Source organism: Sphaerodactylus townsendi, linkage group LG01 (genome assembly GCF_021028975.2).
Source record: "Sphaerodactylus townsendi isolate TG3544 linkage group LG01, MPM_Stown_v2.3, whole genome shotgun sequence".
In the NCBI taxonomy this organism is placed as follows: domain Eukaryota; kingdom Metazoa; phylum Chordata; class Lepidosauria; order Squamata; family Sphaerodactylidae; genus Sphaerodactylus; species Sphaerodactylus townsendi.
Window position 1 is genome coordinate 193,171,732 of NC_059425.1, and position 15,804 is coordinate 193,187,535.

Sequence of the window (15,804 nt, forward strand, 5' to 3'; positions counted from 1 at the left end):
TGAGGGTATGTGTAAGGAATCAGTACAGTCCAGACCAATAGTAACCGTTACAGTTCATTTATTGGTAGGCAATCATGATCTTCTACAGACAATGCGAAATCTGACCAAACTTTCCCCCAGCCGCCGCTTTTACGGGCGAAACCATTTCCACGAAAATCCCAATCCAAAACAACCCAACTTTCCCACCCCACCGTTCCCGTCAAGATAGAGGTTCACACAGAATAGAAGCCAAAGATGGCAAAAGCACGCAGCAATGTTGAGACTGAGATAAAAGACTGACCTGGGCACAACGCCCGGAAGAAGGAATGTAGACTCAAGGTTAGCTTCTGGCTTGTCAAGAAACCGAAGCAACCTTACATATGTTTCCCAGCAGAGTTTTCATTGCAGACCCCCTCAAACTAATTGTGTGGCAGATCCTGGAAGCCCTGCAGTTCCTGAATGCAGACAAACCCCAATGTTTTGCCTGACTTCGGGGCTTCTGCTCCTTCTGGTTTCCCCTCCCACCGGCTTCTGGCAGGCATTTCCAGGCAGATGGACAACTGGCTTTAAAAACAAACAAAAAATTATTATAACGTTCCATCACAATAGTGATATGAAGAGCAATGATATACAAAAACGAAAGGACTTTAAAAAGAAAAACCTTGTGATCAACCAGGAGTGACCCAGAAGTGGGAACAGATAAGCTTCACAACAGGGGGTGGGGCACTTCTTTGGGTGTAAACAGAAAAATGTGAGGACATCCCGCTGCAACCCCTCTGTAGAGCGAAAAGCCTCGAGGAAAGTGCTCCCTGCATAACGGGCTGTTTCTTCTTAATCTAATTGGTATTAACAAAGGCCCCAAAAGCTCACCTGTTTTGATGCTGTATGTGGCTGTGGCCAGATTTAAAGTGGAATGACCTCTTGCCGACATCATCGTGTAGGGGGCAACGACCACTATTGTTTAACCATAAAGTCTGGTCAAATGCTAGAAAATTGGCCAATGCAACATTGTCACTTGGGTGTCACACTGGAAGTGACATCATGACATTGATCTGATGCCAACTGCCTCTGCTACTCTCCTGGAAAACAAATAATTTTTTGTGTGCTTTTCCTTTCACTTCAACTTAACTTTCCTACAGAGTTGTTGATGGGTGGAGTAGAACTGAACTGTGTGGTAATGCTTACCTTGGATCAGTTTGGGCGTAGTTTTCTCTGTTTTCAGAGCTTCCTCAAATCATGCTGATAGAAAATGTTGTGACTTGGGTTCTCCCTGGGCAGTCACTGACGTTTCAGGTGGACCAACATGTATATCTGCAGGTGTGGGAAGATTGGTTTGAATATGGCCATTATATTGAGATATTCTCTTCTCTGCTCTTCTGTTGTAGACTATGATGAATGGGAGGCTGCTGTGAACATGCTGTTAATAAGCGTTCCTCTTGGTGTTTTGTAACGTGGAAAAGAAAACTTGCTGACCTCAGTCTAGCTAGCAATCAATCAATCAATCAATCAATCAATCGACTGACTGACTGACTGACTGACTGACTGAATGAATGAATGAATGAATGAATGAATGAATGAATGAATGAATGAATGAATGAAGTATTAGTGGCAACTGACTCCCTATAGAACCAACCCTGCAAAATATCATTTTTAACTTCAAACACATATGTAGTTATTAGTTTTAACTGGCAATGCTAACTGGGCAGATAATGTTGTTCCCAAGGGCATAAAGGTTTGCCTTTTGAAGATTCTGCTCTAATCAATAGCAAGTATGTTGTGTGTACAAATACTTAATTAGCAAAGTTAATGCAATAATGAGGCAGAGACCAGTTGCTTTACTGAAATAAAGTTTACTTACTACAGGGAAGGGAAACTTGGAAGAAAAACAAGAAACCTCTTTCTAACTAGCTAGCACCAACAGCCAGCTTGCTGCTTAGACTATTACATAGCTACTAAGCTACTGACAGACTGAAACTGACCACGTGCAGAGTGCAACACAAAGAACATATATCTAAAGCCTATGTGCAGACCTGCATGCAGCCCACCCAACCAATAGGTATCAATTACCTGGTCACTGACTTCTGACCTCACTAACTAATTAGCATGCAACAATTAACTCCTTCATTACTGGATTGTGTGACTGGCACTTGCCAAATACCGTCAAAGTAGCTAGTATATTTGGTTTTGTTGAAATGTGACATAGTGAGCTGGGGGAGCTGGAACTGCAGAGCTCCGTTGACGGCTGGTTCTCACGCAAAGCAAGCACAGTAATTGAGTTCTTAGATAGTTACACCCTGTTTTTAAAAAAATCACATGGATTCTGTGTCACCGCCCAATGGGAAGATTCCGAGTTGATACTGTATATTCTTTCTTGGCTCCTTCTCCCATTATTGTTTTCTGGATTCCAGTTTCTATTCTGACTCGCCAAACATTCATGTAAATGGTTAGCTGTAATAATTGTTGTAATTTGCTGTTGTGAATGTGTGCTGTTGTTTTGTTTTGTCTTTGCTGGCCTTTGGCCGTATTAAACTATCTATTAAACTATTCTGACTCTAGCCAGCATGGCGTGGTGGTTAAGTGCAGGTGGACTCTAATCTGGACAACCAGGTTTGATTCCCCAGTCCTCCACATGAGCAGTGGAGTCTTATCTGGTGAACTAGATTGCTTTCCCCACTCTTACATTCTGTTAGGTCTCAGACCCTTAAGCCAACAAACGGACTCTGAAGTATTGACCAGTAGCATTTATTGAGCAGGCATTGAAGTATACCACAAGCAAAGCCAGTTCTGTCGAAGCAGGCGTTCACAGTCCCCTTTATCCCCAAAGCGAGCCCCTCCCTCCCAGTTTCCCAAGAATTTGTGGAAAACAATCTTTGGAGCTGAGGTACCCCAAAGTTGCCAGCAGATAGTGAGAGAAAGTCACCTGGGTTCCCGCCCCATGAGGCAACTAGGCTTCTCATGGGGTGGGAAGGAAGCTAAGTTGTCTACAAGCGTGTGAAGCCATAAAGTAAAGATCAAGGGAAGAATGCACAGATAGCAGCGGTTACATATAGCAGGCTGGTTACATATATCTCAATAGCAGCAACAATGCAGAGCCGTAGCTGGGCCAAAATGCACCCAGTGCGCAGTCTCTATTTCCCACCATGCCCCCCCGTGGCGCCCCTTCCCCACCGCGCCGTGCCCCCCCTCCCACACTTACCTTAGTTCAGGGGTCTGCAACCTGCGGCTCTCCAGATGTTCATGTACTACAAATCCCAATTGGCCATGCTGGCAGGGGCTGATGGGAATTGTAGTCTATGAACATCTGGAGAGCCACAGGTTGCAGACCCCTGCCTTAGTTCCTTTCCTTTTCCTAGAACTTTTTCAGGCTGAAAAAAAGACCTATTCACAATTCAGGCTTAAAAATGGCCTGATGGGAACTATACTTCCCAGGAGACCTTTTGAGCCCCAAGGTCTCCTGGGAACTGTAGTTCCTCAGGCCATTTTTAGCCTGTACTGTGAACAGGCCTTTTTTTCAGCCTGAAATGGTTCTAGGAAAAGGAAAGAAACTAAGGTAAGTGTGGGAAGCGGGGTGGGGAGGCGCCACAAGGGGGTGCCATTGGGGGGTGCCGCAAGGGGGTGCCACAGGGGGTGCTGTGGGGGGGCAAGGGGCAGGGACCTGGGGAGGGGGATTTTGCACCCCCCACGTGACCCAAAACTGTGCACCTGGTGCATGGCGCACCCCTGTCCCCTGCTAGCCCCACCTCTGCACCAATATGTTCTTTTAGGCTGGTACATGGTTCCAGGGAATGCCCCTCATCAGCTAGATAGCACCTCCCTGACACATTCCTTCCGGGTGATCCTGAGCTAGTCACAGTTGCTTGAGAACTCTTTCAGCTCCACCTGGCTCACAAGGGGTCTGTTGTGGGGAGAGGAAGGGAAAGGAGTTATAAGTCCCTTTGAGTCTCCTTACAGGAGAGAAGGGGGTGGCTATAAATTCAAACTCTTCTTCAGGTGAAATGCCAGTTCAGAACAAGTCCAGAGAAGAGAGTAGCATTCCTTTTGTCAAAACCATCAAGTCTCACATTAGTCAAAACCTTCACGGCAGATTCAGGGATTGGCAGTACCCAGACAGCATAACTCGCAACCAGAAAGAATCAATCCCAAAGCATCCCTGAGCTCAAAAACCACTGGCTGTGATCTTACTGAATATTGTGGGGGGAAAACCAAAATCGGAAAGAGAACAACTACTTTGGAAAATCAGGTCCACAGAAAGCAAACATGCCGTCATCCTGCAAGCTCGAGGGCAAGAAGAAGAGCTGAGGGGGATAAAGGTGCTTTCGAGGTACCACATGCAGTTCCGTGGCTCCGGCTCGGTGCTCTCAGTGGTGAGCCTGAGTGTACGAAGGGTCCAGACACTGAAACAGTCACATGGTCAGGACAAGTAAGCTGCATTCAGGCATCACATTTAAGCATTGTTAAGACAATATTGCATAAAATGTGCATCCGTCCGTCCGTCCGTCCGTCCGTTCGTTCATTCGTTCATTCATTCATTCTACCTTTATTGACATATTAAAGGATTATCACAAGAGTATAAATGTATGAAAGTCATTTTAAAAAGGTGTTTTTTTTAAAAAAAAAGTCTGAATACTGAATGTAAAAGTTTAAAATATTTTCTAAATATATGGCTACTGCTAAAGTAATTTGTGAGCTGCAATCACTTAGCAAAAAGCGAGTAGCCTGAAAATGGGATTGAGTGATCCTTGTGGTTAGCAGAGGATGAATCAGGAATAGGTGTAGATTGTTGTGAAGTCCGTTTGTTGCTGACTTCATGCCCACATGCCTGTCCTTCCCCTCCCTTTTTCGGTGGGAATACTGGCTAAAAAATGAATTTTGCTTCCCCAGACTGCATCCTATCCTTTTACTAGATGCTTAACGGGTTGAAAAGAAGTCCCGTGGCGCAGAAAGTTAAACTGCGGCAATGCAGTCCATGTTCAGCTCACGACCTGAGTTCAATCTCGACAGAAGTCAGGTTCAGGTAGCTGCGTCAAGGTTGCCTTCCGCCCTTTTGAGGTTGGTAAAATGAGTACCCAGCTCGCTGGAGGTAAAGTGTAGATCACCAGGGAAAACAAAACTAACTTGCCAATATAGTCTGCCTAGTAAATATCAGGTTGTGAACTCCCCCCTTGTACGACAGTAATGACCCGGTGCTTGCCTTTAATAAAATATATTTACCTTTTATAAAATATATTTTACCTATTTTTCACCATCAGCCTTGGCCTTATTTTTTCTCTCCTAACAAATACGTAAGCCCAACACAGTAAAAGCACAAAAATCTTAGTGAAACTCTTCTCTCCTTAATCAACATGAGACAATAGGAGAAGGCAGCCATGTCGGTCTGTAGTGGAAGAGCTGGATTCAAATTCAGTAGCAGTTTCAAGACCGACAGAAGTTTCAAGGTGCAAGTTTGGAAAGTCAAAGCATTTTTCCAGTGCAGAGGAAAAATATGGCCTGTTATGTGGCAACTGAAGCCAGCCCTCTCCAACAGTAGGAGCAACGTGCAGACTGTCAGGACTGAGCCTGTCAATGCCCAGATGTCTTGCTGTGTAAGAATTGCAAATGTTTCCTGTAAATGCTTTCCTGTCCCCCTCTCCCCTCCCTGGCAACCTCCTGGCGCCAGCCCTCCTGCAGGAAGGTGCGAACGTTCCCAGGTTCCTTGAAGCTCTGTAGTGCAAATGTTATACACTTTGTGAAACACATTCGGCGGGAATCAAATGGGGGGGGGATTGAAGGATATAATCTCTGGATCTAAGCGGGAGAGCTTAGATTCAGCTTTCTCTGTTACTCTGCGCGTTGTAGAAATAAACTGCTTTAGGACTTTCCTACATTCTCTGTTATTTCCACGTTCGAGAGCCTGACACAGACAACTGGGGAAGGCAATGGCAAACCACCCTGTAAACAAAGTCTGCCTAGAAAATGTTGCTATGTGACATCACCCCGTGGGTCACTGCTTTGCCACTGTTATTTTTTGGGAAGAAAAAATCCTGGAAAATACCAATGAGGACTACCATGACCTTTTAAGGGGTGGAAACAGGCAGCCAACACTTTTCCTAGAATGGAAGTAAATAGCATTATTTGTTTGTTTGTTTGTGTCATTTATAGCCCACCTTGACCTCTAAGATCCAATGCAGATTACAAAATATTCTGTATCCAATGACAAACAGGAGTAATGAGTCAGAAGGAGAAGATAATAACAACGGCATATAAATGGATAAAGTTACACACTGATTCAAATGGTCTCTGGCCTTTTCTAGCAAAAGATTCTTATAAACCTACATGGGCTCAAGATATGGAGAGATGTCTTAATAATTGTGGCCTTCCATACAGTGGCAAAGCTACAAGGGGGGGTGCACCGTGCACCGGGTGCACGCCTGGGGGCATTTAGGTGAAATCACCCCCAGGCCCCTCCCCCTCCTGCAGCGCCACCCCCTGCGGTGCTCCCCCTCCCCCCCCTTCCCACACTTACCTTAGTTCCTTTCCTTTTTGAGAACTTTTTCAGGCTGCAAAAGGCCTGTTCTCAGTAAAAACGCCCTGAGGAACTACAGTTCCCAAGAGGAGACCTTGGGGCTCACAAGGTCTCCTGGGAGAGTATGGATTCCCATCCAGGCTGTTTTACTGAGAACAGGCTGCCTTTTCAGCCTAAAGCCCTTCTCAAAAAATAGGCCAAAGGAAACTTAAGAGTAAGTAAAGGCTTGCGGGAGGGGCTCGGGAGGAAAATATCACAAATGCGCACAGGGTGCATTTTGGCCCAGCTACGCCTCTGCTTCCATATAACATCCATATGATCACAAATTGGGATCATTTTAAAAGTGAACTTACCCAAAGAATCAAAGATGTATCACGACAGTCTCTGGCAAGATATTCAGATTTTCCTCTCTACACAGAAATATATCACTGCCCCTGGTCCTTACTTAACTTACCTGGATAACAAAGATCTAAGGAGAGCTTTTACTCTTGCAAGAAGTGCACATTTAGCTTCTGCTGTCTTAGAAGGGAAATATCAAAAGATACCTTACGCTGCAAGGTTATGTCATTGCTCTCTGAATTCTATAGAAACTATAGAACCTATGTTATTAAAGTGTCCCCTTTATGAGGAGGCAAGGGAAAAATGCCTGTCACATATGTTACATAATATGACATATTGTTCTGATAAAGTTTGTTGTGAAAAACTATTACAAGATAAGAAGGAGAATATTACTAAACGGGTCGCAAAATTCTGTTTATTCATTATGAAAAAGAAAAAAATTGATCTAAATATGGCATCCCCCTTAGCTACTTTTGTTTTGTTTAGTATTTTTGTGCTGTTTGGTATGTTTACAGTGTATAATGATATATAGATGGAGAGTGCTGGAGTACTGGAGAGAGATCTGCATTTCTTGTTTTGTTGTAGATGTTTTTGCTAAATTGGAGATTTGTATTATTTTGGCCTACTAGTACTTAAAAACGCTAGAATCAAAACAATGGTTAGTGAACTCCACCCAGACACAGGATTTCTCCAGGCATGAAGCAATCAAACGGATTAATATGCCAGGCAGCTACTGTGCAGATGCCCCTCGCTGATTATGCAACTTCATTGTTACATATGTTAAAATGGGTGGATTCCACTCAACCCATGCACTTGTTAACCAAGGCAAATGGTTCTTTCTCCCACCCTGGACATTCCACAGGTATATATACTCCACTTGCTTTACTACCATCAGATCCTTTGAAGACGCCAGCCGCAGATGCAGGCGAAATGTTAGGAAAAAATACTACTGGAACATGGCCAGAAAACCCAAAAACCTCCACAACACCCAGCTTGGCTACACTTTGAAACTGTCTTCTCTGTAAAGAATTCCTTGGATTATTTTTTCGTGCCACGTGGATGCTCTCCGGGAGGTCATCTGGGTACTGTAAGCAGCACTTATGATGTGGCAGAAGCCCGCCTGTGATAAAGAGCCGCTATTGTGGCCTGTGTTTTTCTAGATGTCTGTTCTCTTTGTGAGCGGGGCTGCTGTTATCCTTTCTAGCTGCTGAATGGGCTGCTGACTTCAAACAGACGTGGATGAATATGGGGAGAGGAGACCAATGTTGTGTGTCTGCTGTAATGAGCCATTGTCCCAGATTGATTGTGCCAGCAGACTCTGTCGGGTGTTTCAGTTGATAGGGGACTGTCACTTGACACCTGAATAGGGAGGCTGAGCGGTAGAAAATTCTCCCAGGTTGCAGGAGCCCTCCAAACGTCCGTCTGTCTTTTCCAGGGCATCACCCCTTGAACCCTGCAGTCCTGTTTTCGACTGTGCTTTGAAAAATTTATTGGAAGAGAAATTGGGGTTGTCAGATCCCCCCCTTGGCCATTGGCAGGGGTTCTGGGGCATAAGAACATAAGAACATAAGAACAAGCCAGCTGGATCAGACCAGAGTCCATCTAGTCCAGCTCTCTGCTACTCGCAGTGGCCCACCAGGTGCCTTTGGGAGCTCACGTGCAGGATGTGAAAGCAATGGCGCAGCAGTGGCGCAGGAGGTTAAGAGCTCGTGTATCTAATCTGGACGAACCGGGTTTGATTCCCAGCTCTGCCGCCTGAGCTGTGGAGGCTTATCTAGGGAATTCAGATTAGCCTGTGCACTCCCACACACGCCAGCTGGGTGACCTTGGGCTAGTCACAGCTCTACGGAGCTCTCTCAGCCCCACCCACCTCACAGGGTGTTTGTTGTGAAGGGGAAAGATCAAGGAGATTGTGAGCCCCTTTGAGTCTCCTACAGGAGAGAAAGGGGGGATATAAATCCAATCTGGCATGGTTGTCAGATTTGGGGATGGAACCTGGGGAGATATCCTGCCAGTGAAGCACAACTCTGCCCTCCAGAGCCCCTGTTTTCTCCAGGGGAACTGATCGCTGTAGTTTGGAGGCGAGCTGTGATCCGGGGGGGGGGTGTCCCCAGGACCCACTTGGAGGCCAGCATCTCTAGGTGAAATGACCGCTCTTGCCTCTCCCCCATTTGTCCTCCCTCCCAGCCAAATCTCAGAGCTCCCTGTCCTCGCCTGGAAACTGCCCCATTTCATTGCAGATGGAGGAGTGGCCCTTCCTGTTCGAAAACCTAATTCCCAAAATAATACACCAGGCAATCTATGTAGTGTGGGTAATAACAACAGGCCATAGCCAAAGAGTTTAGCCGTCTGGATGAAGAGTGGCCGGGAGACACGAGGCAGGGCCTTTTATACTTAGGCCCTTCCGCTCCCGAAAACTCACTTCTGCACAATGATCGCGTTCTGCGCCATCGAGCGAACGCGTCACCATGCAGACATCCGGCCCTCTGGCTATGAACAGAGCTGGATCGAAAGCCCTCTGCACATGCACGGAACAGCCGCGCACACGCAGACAGGCCGGGAAGCCTTCGTCGGGCCCCCTTGTCCCCCCCACAATGGCGGCCGTGTCTCAGGCGTGGCCGCGCTTTCCTGCACTTTCTCCACACTTGCTAAGCCAGCATCGGAACTGCAGTGTCAAACAAAAACGACTGGTTTCCATCTCCTTCCCCTATTGGGGGAAGAGGGAGGAACAAGAAGAGTTTTTCTTTGATATTTATTGACTTCATTTGTACCTTTTGCCCCAATGGGAACCCAAAGAGGCTTACTGTAAGGAACTTGCAAAGTCCAGGCCAAAAGTAACGTTTGAGTTCTTTATTGATCTGGCATTCTAAGTCAATCACAAGCAATGCGGGAACTGGCCTCCCAGCGTTTAAGCAGCCGCTTTTACGGGCTCCCCTCCCAGTTCCCGCCAAAGTTAGATAAACACACCTGTAGTTCCCATCCGAGAACTACATTGAGACAGTTTCACACAGACAGGCAAGGGAAACAGAAGATACAAAAGTATGAAACTACAGATACTAAAAACACTCCCCAGTTCTGAGCTGCGCACCAACCTTGGCAGAGGAAACCCTCCAAGGTTAAGCAGCAACCTTACACTTACATCACCGTCTCATCCATTTTATCCTCACTGCAACCCTGTGAGGTAGGTTAGGTGTGTGATTGGCCCAAGACCACCCGGTGAGCTTTCGTGGCAGAGTAAGGATTTGAACCTAGTCTGATGTGTTAACCGCACTACACTGCCTTGGTCACATTTCCTTCCCCCACCAAGAAGTAGTTCCAAACATTCTCTTAGTCTCCAAGGCCAAGGACTTGAAAAGAAGGTTATGAACTATATCCACACATCACTGGATATTGCACTATTGTGATATGTAAGGGTGTGCAAAAAAAGTCAATAAAATTCGGGAAGGTGTGAATGTTCCCAGGTTTCTTGAAGCTCTGTAGTGCAAATGTTATACACTTTGTGAAACACATTTGGCGGGAATCAAATGGGGGGGGGGATTGAAGGATATAATCTCTGGATCTAAGCGGGAGAGCTTAGATTCAGCTTTCTCTGTTACTCTACGCAGCAGTGCCGTAGGAGGTTAAGAGCTCATGTATCTAATCTGGAGGAACCGGGTTTGATTCCCAGCTCTGCTGCCTGAGCTGTGGAGGCTTATCTGGGGAATTCAGATTAGCCTGTACACTCCCACACACGCCAGCTGGGTGACCTTGGGCTAGTCACAGTTCTTCGGAGCTCTCTCAGCCCCACCTACTTCACAGGGTGTTTGTTGTGAGGGGGGAGGGCAAGGAGATTGTCAGCCCCTTTGAGTCTCCTGCAGGAGAGAAAGGGGGGATATAAATCCAAACTCTTCTTCTTCTTCTTCTTCCGCGTTGTAGAAATAAACTGCTTTAGGACTTTCCTACGGTCTCTGTTATTTCCACGTTCGAGAGCCTGACAAATTTGACCCAAATCCAAATTTTACCCCCTCCCATTTCCCCTTCCCCATCTCCCCACACATACCTGGACCCCTGCATTGGCTTTGGTACAGAGGTGCCTCTCAGTCCCATTTGGAACCCAGAGCCATTGGTGGCAGGTGAATTCTGTGTGGGTAAGTGAGATGGGAGGGGGGTAGGGACATTACCTACCAGTCTTCCTAGCCAAGATGGTGGCAGGCCGAAGCAGCAACCCAAATCGTGCCAGAAATATTTGGCATGACTCTGGGATCTGCTGTCTTGACTCCTTTGCCGCCTTTTTCTTCCAGAAGGAAAAAATCCTGGAAAATACCAATAAGGTATTTGTCATGGTTTTATTGGTCCAGCTTCCCCAAACTGCACATCCCTCATGCATGGTAATCACTGTGAATTGCTGTAGTGCAGCGATGCCACAGATCCCCATGGAAGCTTGCTGGGAGATCTTGTGCCAGTCGCATTCTTTCGGCCTAGCCTACCTCACACGGAGAAGGGGATAACGGTGCGAACCACTTCGGGCCCACACTGGGGACACAAGCAGGGAACAAATGAAGTCAGTAAATAACTAGGTAACTCCAACAATGCAAGGATGCAGTCTTCCTTTCCCATGTCTATTAGCGCCGTTAGCCTCTCCTCACATTGCTTCAAGACCCAGCATGGCGTAGAGGTTGAGAGCAGGGGACTCTAATCTGGGGAACTAGGTTTGATTCCCCCATCCTCCACATGAAGGCTGCCGGGTCACCGTTCTCTTCGAACTCTCTCAGCCCACCCGGAGGTCAAACCACCTCTGAACAGCTCTTGCCTTGAAAATCCTACAGGATCCCCAGGACGCATTACAGCCCCTAGGAGACTGTCCGAGCTATACGCAGGCCTTGGAGCGATAGTAAGCCGCCACACCGCTGGCCCGGACTGAAAGCCGGCGATCCTGAGGCCGGCTGGGCAGGGGGGTTCCTCGGGACCGGCGCAGTAATGCGTCGAAGTTTCGACGCGAGGATGCTTCAAAGAAACGAAGCTCCGTAGCTCCGGCCGCGCCCGGAACGCAGCTGAGCCCGATCGGCTCGGCATGGACGCGCTGCAGCTGGCCAGGGGGAGGGTTTTGAGTCTGGGAAGGGGATTTAAGGGAGAGCAAAAGGAAGCTCAGGAGCTGCCGCTGCAGCAGGGTGACGTGGGAGGGGTGTGGAGTGGTGGAAGGGCCAGACAGCTCGTGAGGAGGTTGCGTTGGGAGGGTGTGCCAGGGTCACCTCCCGTCAGGCAGCAGTCCCTCGTCCAGTGAGGCAACTGGGTGTGGCACATCAGCTGTCTAGCCAACTCCGGCCGTTAGTGAGGCAACTGTGGCGGGGCGGGGCCTGACACGCAGGGGGGGTTTAGGGAAGACACAGCTGGAGAAGCCAGAGGGGGCAGCCTTCAACACCAGGCGCCCTGTGGGCTAAATTGTTTCTTGGCCCCTTGGGCCAATTGGAAAAGAACATCTCTGGGCCTCGAGGACAACCCCCAGGACAGGGAGGGAGGGAAGGTTCCATCGCCCAAGGGCCCTGCACAGGGAGGGGAAGCGCCACAGGGACATGGGGGTATCCCATGTCCCTTGGCATACACCCTTTCATCATGGGGGGGGGGGTTGCTGGGCATTGGCCGGGTCCCCCTCTCCTGCAGCACAGTGACCTAGCTGGTGCCCAGCGGGTCCCCATGTGTTGGGGCACCACTGGCCAGTTGAGCCGCCCGCCATGACCACAGGCCGGCTCTCACCCCCCTCCACAGGGCCTGCTGCAGTGCCCCCCCTGGCCTCCCTGCAGGCCGGCTTCTGCCCACCCCAAGCTCCACCCCAAATTTCCAGGTAACTCCGTATGCATAGGCAGCAGTGGTCTGTGCTCGATTGAACTTCAAGCTGCAGTTCTAAGCATCGTAGTATTGAACCTGCACTGGTTGGAATCAGTCAGTCAACTTGTTTTGGAGGAAAAGTTGAGGACTGGGCTGTCGGATGATGGGCTGTGAGATCCTAAACAAAGAGTACCGGTAGCTTTGGCTGCAGCAGCAAATTCGCCTGGCTTCTAATAGTGCAAACAAAGTCATGGAATTTCAATAAATAATTCAACCTCCCCCCAGCTCTGGTTACATTTTCAGTGTTAATTTTCAGCCCCTGGCTGCCATTAATTTTTGCTAGCCCAATATTGTGCTTAAAGGTATGGACGTTTGGCCTGGCTTCATCGGAATGTGCAAGGATGCACACGCTGCCAGATCCCTGTCCCATGTCTGGAGATTTTAAAACATTCATTGGAATTCCAGATGTGTGAACATTTGCTTTTCTACAAGGCAGCTCCAAGAAGGAAACGCTTCGCACTGTCACAGGGCAGCGTCTCTTTCCCAGCAACTGCTCCCGCCTCTGCACTTCTACCTTTCGGGGGCGGGGGAGGGGGGGAGACCCTGTGATTTTCATTACCGGTACCCCTTCTGTCATCTAGTAATGATATCTATTTTTTCAGTCTCCTATCGTGGCAGTGGTTTTTTTTTAAAGTTATTCTGTTTCTGGGACCACAACATTATTTCATTCAACTTTAATAATTGGTGTTGTAAATTCCTAAGAATGATGTATGAATTACTTAAGAGGTTTGTGAATCTTCCCTTTTTCCCCACAGCAAACATGTAAAATACGATTATGGGGTGGAAAGAGGGGGGGGGAGGAGGAATCTAGAATAAAAGTACGAGACAAAAAAGTTGTCTCAAAACTTTATGCTTTTTAAAGTTGGATCAGCTGTTTCCTTGACTGTGCTACAAAGCTTGAGAACACAACACTCATGCATCCCGTGCTCCACGGTGCCACCGCGGTGCAAAAACCTGCTTAAAAAACATAGCTACTTTTCAGAAGCAATATTGTTTTTAATTTAGAAGCTAGATAATATGTACTAACTGGCAGTGAAAGGAAACAAATTTCCCCCCTCCCCCAGTAATATTAATTAAAAACAAGGTACAGCCATCTCTGTGAACTGCCCAGCAATTTGGGGAATGTGGGAGAAAGTTCCAAAGCCCCTTGAGATTACTCAAGACATTGAAGGCACTGTTCAGGTGTGTTAGAGAATGACCAACCATAGCTGCTTCACATTTTAATTCACTTAAATGCCAAAGGAAACTTCAGGAATTTGTTAGCTCCTGCTGCATGTGATACTTGTGAATTGGCCATCTGCCCTATTAATTGGTCCAGCGATTCTCTTTTAAAACAAGCAACTTTGCTTTATGGATTCTTTATTCTTTGTATTGTCGAAGGCTTTCATGGCTGGATTCAACTGGTTCTGGTGGGTTTTCCAGGGGGCTGTGTGGCCGTGGTCTGGTGGATCTTGTTCCTAACGTTTCGCCTGCATCTGTGGCTGGCATCCTCAGAGGTGGATCACAGAGGGAAGTCTGTTATAACAGCCCGGAAAACCCACCAGAACCAGTCTTTATTCTTTGTTCACTCCTTATTATTTCATGTATATTATGCCTTTTTCAAAGCAGGCTCCAGGCGGGGTGTAAAATTTTAAACCCAAAACAAATACAACAAAATCCATTTATAAAGCATTAAAAATGTCAACAACAGAACTGGAGGTGGAAAGTGATTTCTGGTCGCAGCTGGCTTGTGGCAGATCCAGAGCATGTTCAAGGCAAGAGATGAACAGAGGTGGTTTGCCATTGCCTGCCTCTGTGTAGCAGCCCTGGATTTCCCTGTTGGTTTCCCATCCAACTACTAACCAGAGTTCACCCTGCTTAGCTTCTGAGATCTGGCAAGATTGGGGCAGGCTGAGAAATGCATTTGCAATGTGGCATTAATTTGCAGCCAAGCAGAGGTGGGATCCAACCAGTTCTCACCACTTCTCTAGAAGTGGTTACTAATTTTTTCTGAGTGCCAAGAAGGGGTTATTAAAGCAACCTCCCTGCCCAATAGGGACTGGAGGTGCCTGTGTGCGGCGGCCCCACTGTTTGAATCCCACCACCATCGGAACCTGTTATTAAAATTTTTGGATCCCACCACTGCAGCCATGTTATGTTAACCCTGTATGGTCTTCAAGGCAAGAGTTGAAAGAGGTATTTTGCATTGCTTGCCTCCATGTTGCAATCCTAGACTTCCCACCCAAGGGGTAACCGGGCCCAACCCTGCTTCATTTTTGAGCTCTGATGAAATAGGGGTAGCCTGAGAAATGCCTTTTTGAAAATTTTGTTATGCATATTTGACTGAGCACCACCGTGTGTGGAACAGATCCTAATATTACATTGTCAGTTGCAAGATTTTGTGTATACTTGTGTAAATTTAAGAATTTTGAAGAACAATGAAATATAGTGACTTTTTAAAAAATAGACCTTGAGAAATGCCATTATAGGTTTTTGTTACCTTGGTTCTTGAAATATGGAAGAGTTATATTTTAATTGTGTTTTATATTAGTTAAGAAGGTTTTCAGTCGGTTTGTTTTTTAAATTGTATTTTAAATGTTTTGGTCAATTTTCAATTCAATTTATTACAGTCAAAGACCAGCAAATTACAGTCAGGGACCGACAAATTCTATACAGCAAATTACAGTCAAGGATCAACAAATTCTATACACACTCTCAACCTTGTAATTCCCAGTGTAATTATAATATATAAAATACCCTAACATCAACACTGAGGCCTAATTTGTTTCACTTATCCCATACATATGGTAACTTAGCATTAAAATACATCCAGTCCATAACTTAGCGTTAAAAAAATCCAATAACTTATCGTTAAAATAAATCCGATCTATAACTTACCATTAAAATGAGTCACTCAAGTTAAAATTATTCATATATGTGTGGGCTTGCCTACTTATTGTCTTTCGGCCTGTCTGCACTCCCATTTGTTCAATCCTAGATTAAAATAATAATAGTAATAATATTAATAATTAATAATGATTGTGAGCCATATATTCATATATTTGTATCTCTAATACAATATCAGTTGCCTGCTCACTCGTTTGCATTTCTTTATAACAAATGTACAAAACTAGACCAGTACA